This window comes from Ursus arctos, unplaced genomic scaffold (genome assembly GCF_023065955.2).
Source record: "Ursus arctos isolate Adak ecotype North America unplaced genomic scaffold, UrsArc2.0 scaffold_7, whole genome shotgun sequence".
NCBI classification, from domain to species: domain Eukaryota; kingdom Metazoa; phylum Chordata; class Mammalia; order Carnivora; family Ursidae; genus Ursus; species Ursus arctos.
The window spans coordinates 71031345-71045657 of NW_026623089.1; the positions used below are offsets into that span (position 1 = coordinate 71031345).

The 14313-nt window shown below is 43.0% G+C and overlaps 1 protein-coding gene across 4 annotated transcripts in view; it reads right to left on the reverse strand.

Annotated features, from left to right (window-relative positions):
- LYST (lysosomal trafficking regulator) overlaps positions 1–13217 on the reverse strand; it is a 186874-nt gene extending 173657 nt beyond the window's left edge. For 2 of the 4 annotated variants that reach the window (XM_048218849.2, XM_048218847.2), the window contains exon 1: positions 12992–13217. The gene's annotated coding sequence lies outside the window, so the exon portion shown is untranslated. The remainder of the gene's footprint in view (positions 1–12991) is intronic. The other 2 variants (XM_057308234.1, XM_048218850.2) reach the window with 2 other exon arrangements.
- Positions 13218–14313: the final 1096 nt, after the last annotated feature.

The window sequence follows — 14313 nt, forward strand, 5'->3', positions numbered from 1 at the left end:
TTTCTATTTCAGCTTTTGATAAGTTGTAGTTATTACAAAGTTTGTCTTACTTAATTTAAAATGTATCTTCCTCTTACTTTCACTCTTTCCATTACAACAAAATTACTAACTAGACCTTACAGGAGGCACTGGTCGGAAATCCAGCTCCCTCCTAGTTTTTAACCCCTCATCTCTATCAGTTTCTTCACTGCCTAAAATAAATATATATGTATATCCTATTAACACCTCCCTCTTTCAAGATTACTCAAGGGTAGTCTCCACTTGAAGTGGTTTTCCTGTCTCACCTCACCTCACCTCTCTGTGTACTGCAGTCTGATTTTTACCCAAATTCTTCTACAAAAACTAGTCAGGCCAAGATCAACAACAACCTTCTAACTGCCAATGGACACATTCCAGTCCTTATCTTATTTGATCTCTCTGAGGAACATAAGGCATATGAGACTACTAATCATTCATTTCTTGAACCTCTCTTTCTGGATTTGTGAGATACCAAATCTCTTTCGGCTTTTCTTCTACCCTGCTAACCACTTCTTCTCAGTCTCCTTAGTCAGAATCTTCTTTGCCAGCTCCTTCATGTCGGTGAGCCTCTGGATTCTGTCCTTCTCCTCACTTCTCTTTGTGTTTTCTTTTGATGATCTCATCCACTTCTAAGGTTTCTAGTATGACCTATATGTTAATGGATTCCAAATCTTCATATAGAGATGAATCCAGAACTTTCAAATCTCCAGACTCTTATAGAACAAAACATACCCAGAACATTTTAGGGCAGTATTATAGGGTTAGACAGAATAATCTTAGGTTAGGAAGCTCCATTCACATCCCTCTAATTTAGGGCTCAATTCATTCATTCTCAACATCCACAGCCCCTTTCCAAGGTGATAACTCCTCTAGTTACCTGGCACTGATATGACAAAACATCTTGATTTGCCTACGACAGTCCTGGTTTATATTTGCTGTCCCAGAGTAATTATTAATGACATTCTTTTCATTTTCAAAATAACACCTGTTTGTTCCATAAATTATATGATCACCCTACTTGCCCATCCAACCTTTCTGATTTTTTGCACACAACAAGATGAGTCTTCCTTCCTCCCTGAATTCTTTACTCCCTAGCTTTAGGAACCCTAGTTCCATTGCTAAGAAACATCCCTATATTCTCTCCCTTTACATAAGAGGATCATTTCATCTCCTCCTCTTAATACATCACTATATACTCCCAGATCCCAGGCCAGGAAGACAAGTTAGCATTATTCTGGTTATCACCTGGTTCCCAAGGTGACTTGTGCCTCATTATTATACCATTTTATCCATTTTTTAAGGCTACATTATAGCTATATTTATAGCTGTCAACTACTGATGTTGAGTTTTTCATCTCCATTTACTGAGAACTTTGTCATACAACTCCTGTCTTTCTCTCCATACAAGATCTCTTATTCTGAGGGCTGCGTTATCTATAAAAACAAATTATCCTAACATACTAGGATTCAGAGCTCTTTGATCACCTTTTCCTTAATGACCCTACTTTGTAGAGGGTGAGCATAGTTTAGCAGGTGAAAAATAAGTATGATAACCTATGGAAAGCATTTAGTGACTAGTATATAGTACTTGATAAATCGTAGCTTTTATTAATATTACAATTGCTGTAATTAGCACTATTAATCTTGGCTACCTACTATCATTGGTCATACTTTGGCCCTTATCATCACCTGCAATTGTTCCAACTCCAGAATCTCAAAGTTAGGACTTCACACCATGTGCCTATTTTTCCATCCCTAGTACTCCTTTACTTCCATTAATCCTACAAGTTACTCATTGAGATTCTTCACCCTCTTTGTTCTGCACATTTATCAGCCCCATCTTGGCTTGGCTGTCTTCCTTAATAAAGCAGGATACCTCTGGTTCAGCCCTTCAGTTAGCAACCTCATTATCACTCTCAGTTCCTTGACTCTATACCACCCCCCAACCCAAGTTCTACATCATACCCTCCCTTCCAATCCCCATCCAGATTCAGTCTAACTATATGCTTTCTGCACCATTATGTAGAGCTACTGGAGAAAACTGTTTAACCATTCTGATTGGCTGCTTTCCTCATTTGTTATTTCAATGGAGTTTATCACTATTCAGCAATTAGGTCAGTGGTCCCTGGTCAAGCCCCTCTCCCAATCACAACAGTAACTTTTCCCATGATACATACCCCAACCCATGTTCTTCCTCCTCAATTTCAGCAGATAACCTGGCTCCTTGGAGACAAGAGATGCCATCCTGGACATGTACCTATATTATATCAGTACCTACTCTCTATTTCCTTTTCTTTTTTTTTAAATATGAAGATGCATCACTGCTCTTCTTCAGGGTAACCCTTTCACCTGCGCTCTCGTTCCCAACCCTTCCATTTCCTCTGAAGTTATGTCTGATTATCTTCTTTCTCTTGCAACTTCAATTTTTGTGACTTCGATTTTCTTTCCTCTTCAATGGACCCTTCCCATCAGTCCACTAAAGTTCCTTGACTCTTTCATCTTTAAGGAAAAGCAAACTTTCCCCAATCGGATCTCCCTGCTCAAGCTTCCACCCACTGTCCTCTCTTCCTTACCAAAAGTATTTGAAAGGATGTGTTTACTGAATGAATGAAGACTTTTTAAATTTGGTTTAGACTTCTGAGTTCTAGACTGACCTATATATTTTGAAATTTTTAATTACATGTGACTCGGTTCCAACAAAGAAAATAACTACTGTTGCAGGAGTTAAGATGGCGGAGGAGTAGGAGACACCTTTTTCAGCCAGTCCCCCGAGTCGAGCTGGATAGGTACCAGACCAGCCTAAACAACCACGGAACCAGCCTGAGACGCAGGAAGACGCATCTGGATCTCTACAAATGAACATCTCCAGCACTGAGTATTGAGGTACGAAGCGGGGAGCCATGAAACCGTGCACAGATATCAGAAGATAAATGGAAGGGGGAGGGAGCCGCCACGTTCGGGCGCCGGGAAGCGGTAGCCACCTGCACTGGGGAGCAGGTGGGGCTTGCGGACGGCACCCAGCACCCGCAAAACAGCAGACTGAGACCGTGAGCCGGGTGCGCGCGCCACCAGGCATCTCGCGGAACACCGGAATCCCGGTGCACTCACTGGATCCAGACTGAGACCGGGAGCTTCCGGAGCGCGCGGGGCGGCTGGCGGCTGGCGGCGTTAGAAACACAAAGGACAGAGACGCGCCGGCCCTGGAAGTGAGGGCTGGGACACCGGGTGTGGGGCGCACATCCCGGGACGCTGCAGGGTTGAGCAGCACCAACAGTAACAGAGTTAAAGTGGCCAAAACATTAGTAGAGAACGGGTCGCAATCCCTCTGTTCTGTGACAGAGGCTGAAATTCGGCCGCTGCTGCTCTGACTCTCAGAAGAGGCATAGCAAACTGCCAGGGAAAGCCGCCAGAGAACAAAAGCCTGGAAACACCAGCTCAGAGAGTGCCCATCCCCATCCCCCCTCGCAGGGGACGCGGAGACTCTACCCAAACAGGGTTGCCTGAGTATCGCTGCGGCAGGCCCCTCCCCCAGAACACAGAAGGCAGGCTGAAAAATCAAGAAGCCCACAACCCGGGCGCCTGGGTGGTGCAGTCATTGAGCGCCTGTCTTCGCCTTAGGGCGTGATCCTGGCGTTCCAGAAAGGAGTCCCTCATCGGGCTCCTCCGCTGGGAGACTGCTTCTTCCTCTCCCACTCCCCTGCTTCTGTTCCCTCTCTCGCTGGTTGGCTGCCACATAAATAAATAAATAAAATCTTTAAAGAAGAAGCCCACATCCCTAAGATCCCTAAAAAACAAGGGGCACGGCCTGGGACCCAGTCAATAATTTGGGCTCTGGACAACCCCGCAACCTCTCCTCATCAGAATGACAAGAAGGAGAAGCCCCCCCAGCAAAGAAAAGACAGTGAGTCTGTGGCCTCTGCCACAGAAATAATGGCTATGGATGTAACCAAAGTATCAGAAATGGAATTCAGAGTAACGATGGTCAAAATGATGAGTAGAATTGAAAAAACTATTAACGAAAAGGTTACTGAGAATATAGAATCCCTAAGGACAGAAATGAGAGCGAATCTGACAGAAATTAAAAATTCTATGAGCCAAATGCAGGCAAAACTAGAGGCTCTGACGGCCAGGGTCACCGAAGCAGAGGAACGGGTTAGTGAATTGGAGGATGGGTTAATAGAGGAAAAAACCAAAATAGAAGCTGCTCTTAAAAAAATCCAAGCCCACGAATGTAGGTTACGGGAGATTACTGACTCAATGAAACGATCCAATGTTAGAATCATCGGCATCCCCGAGGGGGTGGAGAAAAACAGAGGTCTAGAAGAGATATTTGAACAAATTGTAGCTGAAAACTTCCCTAATCTAGCGAGGGAAACAAACATTCGTGTCCAAGAGGCAGAGAGGACCCCTCCCAAGCTCAACCATGACTAACCTATGCCACGTCACGTCATAGTGCATTTCGCAAATATTAGATCCAAGGATACAGTATTGAAAGCGGCCACGGCAAAGAAATTTCTCACGTACCAAGGCAAAGGCATCAGAATTACGTCAGACCTGTCTACACAGACCTGGAATGAGAGAAAGGGTTGGGGGAGCATTTTTAAAGCTCTTTCAGAGAAAAACATGCAGTCAAGGATCTTTATCCAGAAAGGCTGTCATTCAGAATTGATGGAGAAATAAAGACATTTCAAAATCGCCAGTCACTAACCAATTTCGTAACCACGAAACCAGCCCTATAGGAGATATTACAGGGGGTTCTATAAAAGTAAAAAGGCCCCAAGAGTGATACAGAACAGAAAGTCACAGCCAATACAAACAAAGACTTTACTGGCAACATGGCATCACTAAAATCATATCTCTCAGTACTCAGTCTTAATGTTAATGGCTTAAATTCTCCCATAAAACGCCACAGGGTTGCAGATTGGATAAAAAGAAATGACCCATCCATTTGCTGTCTACAAGAGACTCATTTCGAACCCAAAGATGCATTCAGACTGAGAGTAAGGGGATGGAGTACCATCTTTCACGCAAATGGACCTCAAAAGAAAGCTGGGGTAGCAATTCTCATATCAGATAAATTGGATTTTAAACTACAGACTATAATTAGAGACGCAGAAGGGCACTATATTATTCTTAAGGGAAGTATTCAACAAGTGGATATGACAATTATAAATATATATGCCCCCAACAGGGGAGCAGCAAGATACACAAGCCAACTCTTAACCAGAATAAAGAGACATATAGATAAAAATACATTAATAGTAGGGGACCTCAACACTCCACTCTCAGAAACAGACAGAACACCCTGGCAAAAACTAAGCAAAGAATCAAAGGCTTTGAATGCCATACTCGACGAGCTGGACCTCATAGATATATATAGAACACTACACCCCAGAACCAAAGAATACTCATTCTATTCTAATGCCCATGGAACGTTCTCAAGAATAGACCATGTTCTGGGACACAAAACAGGTCTCAACCGATACCAAAAGATTGAAATTATCCCCTGCATATTCTCAGACCACAACGCTCTGAAATTGAAACTCAACCACAAGGAAAAATTTGGAAGAAACTCAAACACTTGGAGACTAAGAACCATCCTGCTCAGGGATGACTCGATAAACCAGGAAATCAAAAAATTAAACAATTTATGGAGACCAATGAGAATGAAAATACAACAGTCCCAAACCTATGGGATACTGCAAAGGCAGTCCTAAGGGGGAAATACATAGCCATCCAAGCCTCACTCAAAAGAATAGAAAAATCTAAAATGCAGTTTTTATATTCTCACCTCAAGAAGCTGGAACAGCAACAGAGGGACAGGCCTAATCCACGCACGAGGAAGCAGTTGACCAAAATTAGAGCTGAAATCAATCAAGCAGAAACCAGAAGTACAGTAAAGCAGATCAACAGGACTAGAAGCTGGTTCTTTGAGAGAATCAATAAAATTGACAGACCACTGGCAACACTTAACCAAAAGAAAAGAGAAAGGACCCAGATTATTAAAATTATGAATGAAAAAGGAGAGGTCACGACGAACACCATTGAAATTGGAAGGATTATTAGAAATTTTTATCAACAGCTATATGCCAATAAACTAAGCAATCTGGAAGAGATGGAATCCTTCCTGGAAACCTATAAACTACCAAGACTGAAACAGGAAGAAATTGATTCCTTAAACAGGCCAATTAATTATGAAGAAATTGAGTCAGTGATAAACAACCTTCCAAATAACAAAACTCCAGGCCCGGACGGTTTTCCTGGGGAATTCTACCAAACATTCAAAGAAGAAATAATACCTATTCTCCTAAAGCTATTTCAAAAAATAGAAACAGAAGGAAAGCTACCAAACTCATTCTATGAGGCCAATATTACCTTGATCCCCAAACTAGGCAAAGACCCCCTCAAAACGGAGATTTACAGACCGATCTCCCTAATGAATATGGACGCCAAAATCCTCAACAAGATACTTGCTAATAGAATCCAACAGTACATTAAAAGGATTATCCATCACGATCAAGTGGGATTCATACCTGGGATGCAAGCGTGGTTCGATATTCGCAAATCAATCAGCGTGATACATCATATCAACAAGAAAAGACTCAGGAACCATATGATCCTCTCAATCAATGCCGAAAAAGCATTTGACAAAATACAGCATCCTTTCCTGATTAAAACCCTTCAGAGTGTAGGAATGGAAGGTACATTTCTCAATCTCATAAAAGCCATCTATGAAAAGCCTACTGCAAATATTATTCTCAATGGGGAAAAGCTGGAAGCCTTTCCCTTGAGATCAGGAACTCGACAAGGATGCCCACTCTCGCCACTATTATTCAACATAGACTAGAAGTCCTTGCAACAGCAATCAGACGACAAAAAGGGATCAAAGGTATTCAAATCGGCAAAGAAGAAGTCAAAATGTCTCTCTTCGCAGATGACATGATACTCTATATGGAAAACCCAAAAGAAGCCACTCCCAAACTATTAGAAGTTATAGAGCAATTCAGTAACGTGGCGGGATACAAAATCAATGCTCAGAAATCAGTTGCATTTCTATACACGAACAACGAGACCGAAGAAAGAGAAATTAGGGAATCCATCCCATTTACAATAGCACCAAAAACCATACATTACCTTGGAATTTACTTAACCAGAGACGTAAAGGACCTATATTCTAGAAACTATAAATCACTCTTGAAAGACATTGAGGAAGACATAAAAAGATGGAAAGATATTCCATGCTCATGGATCAGAAGAATTAACATAGTTAAAATGTCTATGCTACCCAGAGCAATCTACAGTTTCAATGCTATCCCGATCAAAATACCAATGACATTTTTCAAAGAACTGGAACAAATAGTCCTTAAATTTGTATGGAAACAGAAAAGGCCCCGAATCTCCAAGGAACTGTTGAAAAGGAAAAACAAAGCTGGGGGCATCACAATGCCGGATTTCGAGCTGTACTACAAAGCTGTGATCACAAAGACAGCATGGTACTGGCACAAAAACAGACACATAGACTAATGGAACAGAATAGAGAGCCCAGAAATGGACCCTCGGCTCTTTGGGCAACTAATATTTGATAAAGCAGGAAAAAACATCCGGTGGGAAAAAGACAGTCTCTTCAATAAATGGTGCTGGGAAAATTGGACAGCTACATGCAAAAGAATGAAACTTGACCACTCTCTCACACCATACACAAAAATAAACTCCAAATGGATGAAAGACCTCGATGTGAGACAGGAATCCATCAAAATTCTAGAGGAGAACATAGGCAGCAACCTCTACGACATCGGCCACAGCAACCTTTTTCAAGACACATCCCCAAAGGCAAAAGAAACAAAAGATAAAATGAATTTATGGGACTTCATCAAGATTAAAAGTTTCTGCACAGCCAAGGAAACAGTCAGAAAAACTAAGAGGCAGCCCACGGAATGGGAGAATATATTTGCAAATGACACTACAGATAAAGGACTGGTATCCAAGATCTACAAAGAACTTCTCAAACTCAATACACGAGAAACAAATAAACAAATCAAAAAATGGGCAGAAGATATGAACAGACACTTTTCCAATGAAGACATACAAATGGCTAACAGACACATGAAAAAATGTTCAAAATCATTAGCCATCAAGGAAATTCAAATCAAAACCACACTGAGATACCACCTTACGCCAGTTAGAATGGCAAAAATAGACAAGGCAAGAAACAACAATTGTTGGAGAGGATGTGGAGAAAGGGGATCCCTCCTACATTGTTGGTGGGAATGCAAGTTGGTACAGCCACTCTGGAAAACAGTGTGGAGGTCCCTTAAAAAGTTAAAAATTGAGCTACCCTATGATCCAGCCATTGCACTACTGGGTGTTTACCCCAAAGATACAGACGTAGTGAAGAGAAGGGCCATATGCATCCCAATGTTCATAGCAGCAATGTCCACAATAGCTAAATCGTGGAAGGAGCCGAGATGCCCTTCAACAGATGACTGGATTAAGAAGTTGTGGTCCATATATACAATGGAATATTACTCAGCTATCAGAAAGAACGAGTTCTCAACATTTGCTACAACATGGACGGCACTGGAGGAGATACTGCTAAGTGAAATAAGTCAAGCAGAGAAAGACAACTATCATATGATTTCTCTCATCTATGGAACATAAGAACTAGGATGATCAGTAGGGGAAGAAAGGGATAAATAAAGGGGGGTAATCAGAAGGGGGAATGAAGCATGAGAGACTATGGACTATGAGAAACAAACTGAGGGCCTCAGAGGGGAGGGGGGTGGGGGAATGGGATAGACCGGTGATGGGTAGTAAGGAGGGCACGTATTGCATGGCACACTGGGTGTTATACACAACTAATGAATCATAGAGCCTTATATCGGAAACCGGGGATGTACTGTATGGTGACTAACATAATATAATAAAAAATCATTAAAAAAAGAAAAAAAAGAAAAAAAAGAAAAAAAAGGAAAATAACTACTTTCACCAAAGTGATGTGAACTGATGAATTTCATATCTTCAAATCTGTTCCTCCACCTATATTTTCAAATTTAAGATCAATTATCAGCATTACCATTCACCCAGTCAGACAAACTAGAATCCTTAAATCTCACTTTGATTCCTCCTTTTCTTTTATCCTGTACCTAACCAAGTCCTTTCTAAAACCTCCCACATCTGTCCCCTTCATGTCTTCCCAGGGCTCCTACCATTGAGGCCTCCTCCCCTGACACTACTTCACAGGGATGTTGTGAGGGTTAAACACAATAATAAATGGGAACGTGCTCTGTAAGATGTGAGGTGCTTAAAAAGATTATTTAATATTATCACATGTTTGCCAAAGCGAGCAAGGGGTTAATATGACTTGTTCTTAAAAAAAAACAATTCTGGGTCTTAATCAGTGCCTTGTTTTCTAATCACAAATTACAAAGCATCTGCTTGGCAATCTGGTCTATAATTTTTCTAGGAATCACTTACTATCAAGATGTTCAATGTATAGTTTCTAAGCTTCACTACCACCCCCCTCCATTTTTGAATTTAAAATATGTGATTCTTCGGGTTTCTGGCAAAAATCTTCTATCCTTTTCACTTTGTAAAGATGAGTGGCTACAGTTGTATAAACATTTCTAAGTATGTGCAGCATTCTCCCTTATCATTCATCTATTTCTTCCACTCATTTAAAGTGGCTAGAAGTTCTCTTATTTCCTCATCCATTTTGAGTTTCAATTTCAAGGAATCACATTTGAATGGAACAATGACTAGCCTTGGAAAATTGTTTAATTCCTTTCTTGATTAATTAAGATGATCACACTTTAAGTATTATTTTTTCATATTATCAAATAAGATTTTTCTCCCCTCCCCCTCACTATAAGACTTGAAAAGCATTCAAAGTTTCCAAATGTATCAGGGCTCTCTCAATTACCATAAATCAAGGCTAGGAGAATTAAGAGAAACAAGGACAAATACTGGTGAGAAGCAGTAGCAAAAGAAAGTAGGATCCAAGAGAATATAGTGTTTCCACTGACTCCAAGATCAGTTTATAACTAGTTATTAACCTGACAGTTTTTTAAAATATACTTCGAGAATATATTTAGGTTGAAAATCCATTTAAAAATATTAGTTTATAACCTGGGTTCTTAATGTAAGGGATAGACCTTGAATTCTAGGAGCCTCATATATTTTTGATACAAGTTTTACAGGCTAAATTCTATTGTTCCAAATACTGCATAATTTGAGGAAAAGATCTCCATTCAACATGTGATGGCCCATTGATTTCAAGCCATCTTTAATGAAAGTAAAGAATTAGGATAATCCCTATATATTACTGACTCATTAATAAAGTATTAAAAATACAGGTCATCTCCATTGTAATTTCACAAATGGCCAAGTGAAGCCACATTTGATAACAAGATTTCTGAGGCTAAAAAAATTCTTGAACTTAAGCCAGTCATCTAAACATAATTTGGGAAAAGATCAATCATTTGAGGTGTTCATGTTAAATACAGGAACAACCTACAAAGGTACTCGAAATTCTGGATTATATTGCTTTCTCTACAACTGAAACTAACAAACAGATGCTCTGAGTGCAAGCAAATAAAAACAAAACTGCCCTCAATGAAACAAATGACTTAGTTGGTCCAAAAGAACTAAAAAGAAAATGAGTAAGAATGAAAAAAAGTTTGCAGTTTATGGGTGAAAATATTAAACCCCTGTTAAAGTCAAGATAATGTAACATCTTCAATACAAAGTCACTGCAATCTATTGCTAATAATCTCTACTTAGATGTCTCCTTTTACTGTCTTCTAGCCAATCCCTCATAAAACTCATATCAATACATGTCTACTTCATCCTTATACTCACCTAGGACAAAAATTTTGGTGTTTCTAAGTCTCCTGTTGAGCCTATCCTTAATTCATCCAGAAATCAACCACTCCACCAGTTCCACTTTGGTCCAAATTATAATCATTTCTGCCCTGAATTATGGCAAGAGTCCCTGAGCTGATATCCCTGCTTCCACTGCTGTTCAATCCTCCCTCTTGCCCAAACAGTCTTTTCTCCATTCCAGCCACAGGGTGACTCTTTTAAAAGTCTGATTATATCTCTTCTGTATTCAAAAGGATGACTCCCCTTCTCACTCAGAGTGTTAGACAAAATCCGTACAAAGGCCTGCAAGGCCTCACCCAACCTGATTTCCCATTCCCACTTACCTGACTTCATTCTACTACTCTTACTTTGCTCACTCCACCACAGCCACATCAGCCTTTGAGCTGTCCTCAAACATGCCCAGTACACTCCTGGCTCAAAGCTTTTGCAAATGCCTTTCCCTCTGGTTCAACACTCTTCCCTGAGAGAGGGGTATGGAGTACCTACTCACTTCCTTCTGGTCTTGGGGTCAAATGCCATGTTCTCCAGGAAGTCTTCCCTGGCTACCTCTAGTTAAAATTGCAACTCTCTCCCCTTATCCTTCCTCTTTCATGCTTTTTTCCTTTATAGTCCTTACACAAAATGACATAGCACATATTTTATTATCTTAGACCCCCCATTAGAACGTAAGCTCCATGAAGGAGGGGATATTTATCTGTTCAGAAAACTGTTTGGCACACAGTATATGCTTAATAAATATTTACTAAATTTATGTATCATTTTATAGTTTACAAACTGCTTTCATGTAAGTTAAATTATATAATAACTCATTTTCTCCTAATTCCTCCTCCTCTCCAAATTCTCCAATCTTTAGGCAGTAGCAATATGGAGGATAGCAAAGAGCTATTAGAAAAAAAGTGGCTGACTATTTATAAAGCTCTTTAAGATAGATACCCCGTATTAATAAGTACATCTATAAAATGAAAGCTCAGAGTCAACATCTTTATTAGCATAAGGTTTCTGGGTGTGGAAGTTTAAAGTAGCATCAGACCAGCCAAGAATCATCAGGAAGAAAAGCCCAATTCAGTTTGTCCTATCAATCTGTTAAACAAACCCTAGGAAAAATGCGAGTTGAATTCAGTGTTCAAGCAAACATTGGTCCGTATTCAATACCAACCTATGCAACACAAGACGCACCTCTCTTAAAATTTTCTATCTGTTTAAAACAAACCTCATCAACTACCAAGTGCTGTCACTGGGTGTGTATGGTCTGTTGAGCATATAGGGAATGTTTTGTTTTGTTTGGCCCGATAAGAATCAAGGCTAGGGAGCGGTTCTTAAAGCCTCTGACCCTATCCCCTCCACTACTAAACAACCCGTTGACCTCCACCCTGTGGGGTCCGGGGGTCTCCCTGGGTTATTTCTCAAACAATTTAATCCTACCATAGGCGAAGGGGTATCTCAGCCAAGGCTCTAGTGATGCCCCGGGACAGACGGCAGATGTCTCAGAGGATCCTCTGGAGTCTCTCGCCCCAGCAAAGGGTGTCTGTCACAGGTATGAGAAAAGCAGCGGACCAAGGAACACGGGGGAGATGACAGATGGGTGAGCACCGCGGGACAGGAGCCCAAGCAGCGACTGCAAGGGTGGTGGCGCGGAAACTGTCAACTCCCGTCGTCGACCTGCCAGCCTGGGCCCGGTCTGGGTGGAGGTAGTGCCACCGCACAGGGCAATAAATACAAACAAGCTCGCAGCAAATCGCCGCCAGCCTACTCGACCTCCGCTCTCCCCGCCCCCCCGCGCGCCGGGAAATAAAGTTGGTGACGGGTGGCCGCCGCGAGGGTCCAGAGGGGCAGGGGGGAGCTCCCGCCAGCCGCTCAGCTGCTGTCAAAGGCTGCCCGGGCGCGGCAGGGAGACATCTCGGAGACCCGGAGCCTGAGAGGACGCCCGCGGACGGGCTTGGGGCCGAGTCCCCCGCGCCCTCAGCCCGGTGGCTGCGACCCCCAGCACAGGCTGACGGCCGCCACCCCCAAACCGCCTTCTCTCCAGGCCATGGATGGTGTCCGGGACCCCAAGCCCTCGGCCAGCGTCATCGGAGCCCAGCGGCCGCCTTTACCTGCTGTGTGGCTGCCGCCGCGCGCTTCCACTCACCGAGAGAATCCCCAGTCGTCGTCGCTGTCGCTGCCGCTGCCGCCGCCGCAGCCGCCGCCGCAAACTCCCAACCCCCGCCCCCTCAGGTAACCCAGGAAACCGGGAACACCACCCCCTCCCTTTCCCTGTCCGGACCCAGACCCGTTCGCCTGCGCGTGCGCGCTTGCCCCGCCTCGCGCGCCCCGAGCCCCGCCCCTCGCTGGTAGGGTAGCGTCGGCGTCGCAGGCGTGACGCGTGGAACTGCCGAGCCAATGGGGAACGGAAGGGCCGGGCCGAGCCTCAAGGCTGGGGGCCTTGGGGTTTCTCCCAGCGCAGGGGAGGATTGCTTCGGGTCCTCTCCATGTCTGTGCGAGGCGAGGCTAGCTATGTCAGACCCAGAGAAAAGCGACCGTCGTTTGAAAAGCATCAAGCACTTGCGCAGCGTCCGCTTCCTCCATTCAACATAGACGCTCATCCTGTCCTCCTTGTGTGGGTCCAGAGGATGGGGGTACAAGAATATGGGAAGGGGTTGGAAGAGGGAGGAAGGGTTACCCACGAGGAAACCTACTCACCCTTCCTCTGGGGCCTGGAAAAAGCCATTTTGCAAAGGTAATGGTACGCTTCTTTCAGAAACGAAGCCACTGTAGAAGTAATTCAGCGCGAATGTGTGTTTTTCAATTTAGCTCCCTTCAAACACATTTGTTACAGTGCGCACTGTCAACATTATATACCTTAAAATAGCAGTGCCTCCTGTAGGTGGGAGCCGTAGGTTTAATACAAGGATGTTTTGGCTGCATCGCTGAGTGCCTGGCCCAGCACATGGCTGATAGGCTGCTGCCACCAGCAGTTTGGCATTTAGGAGGGTACCCCTGGTCACCACCCAGTCTCCGTGACAGTCCATGTGCGGCATGTCAGAGGTACCGGGGACGATCTTGAACGGGGTTCAAGTCCTACCTATTAATACAAACTGTAAGCAAATGGCCTACAAATTGACAGGAATTGGCGTTAGAATCAACAACTTCTGTCTTTTTTGCACAGGAATCAAGAAATAGAAATAATTCAGGATGTAATGTCTTAAGGCTGTATACCAAATGCAATTCTCATCTGACCCAATGACAACCAAAGTAAATAGTTGACCAGTGATGTGATTTGAAGCAGCTCTTGGGGAAGATTCTGCACTTCAAAATACTCCCCACTGACGCCTGAAGTTCAGCCATTAGCAACTTGGGGCAGAGGTTGCCCACTTCCTCTGGCAATCTGTTAGAATGCAAATACTCCAAGGATGCACAACAACCCAAGTCACTAACA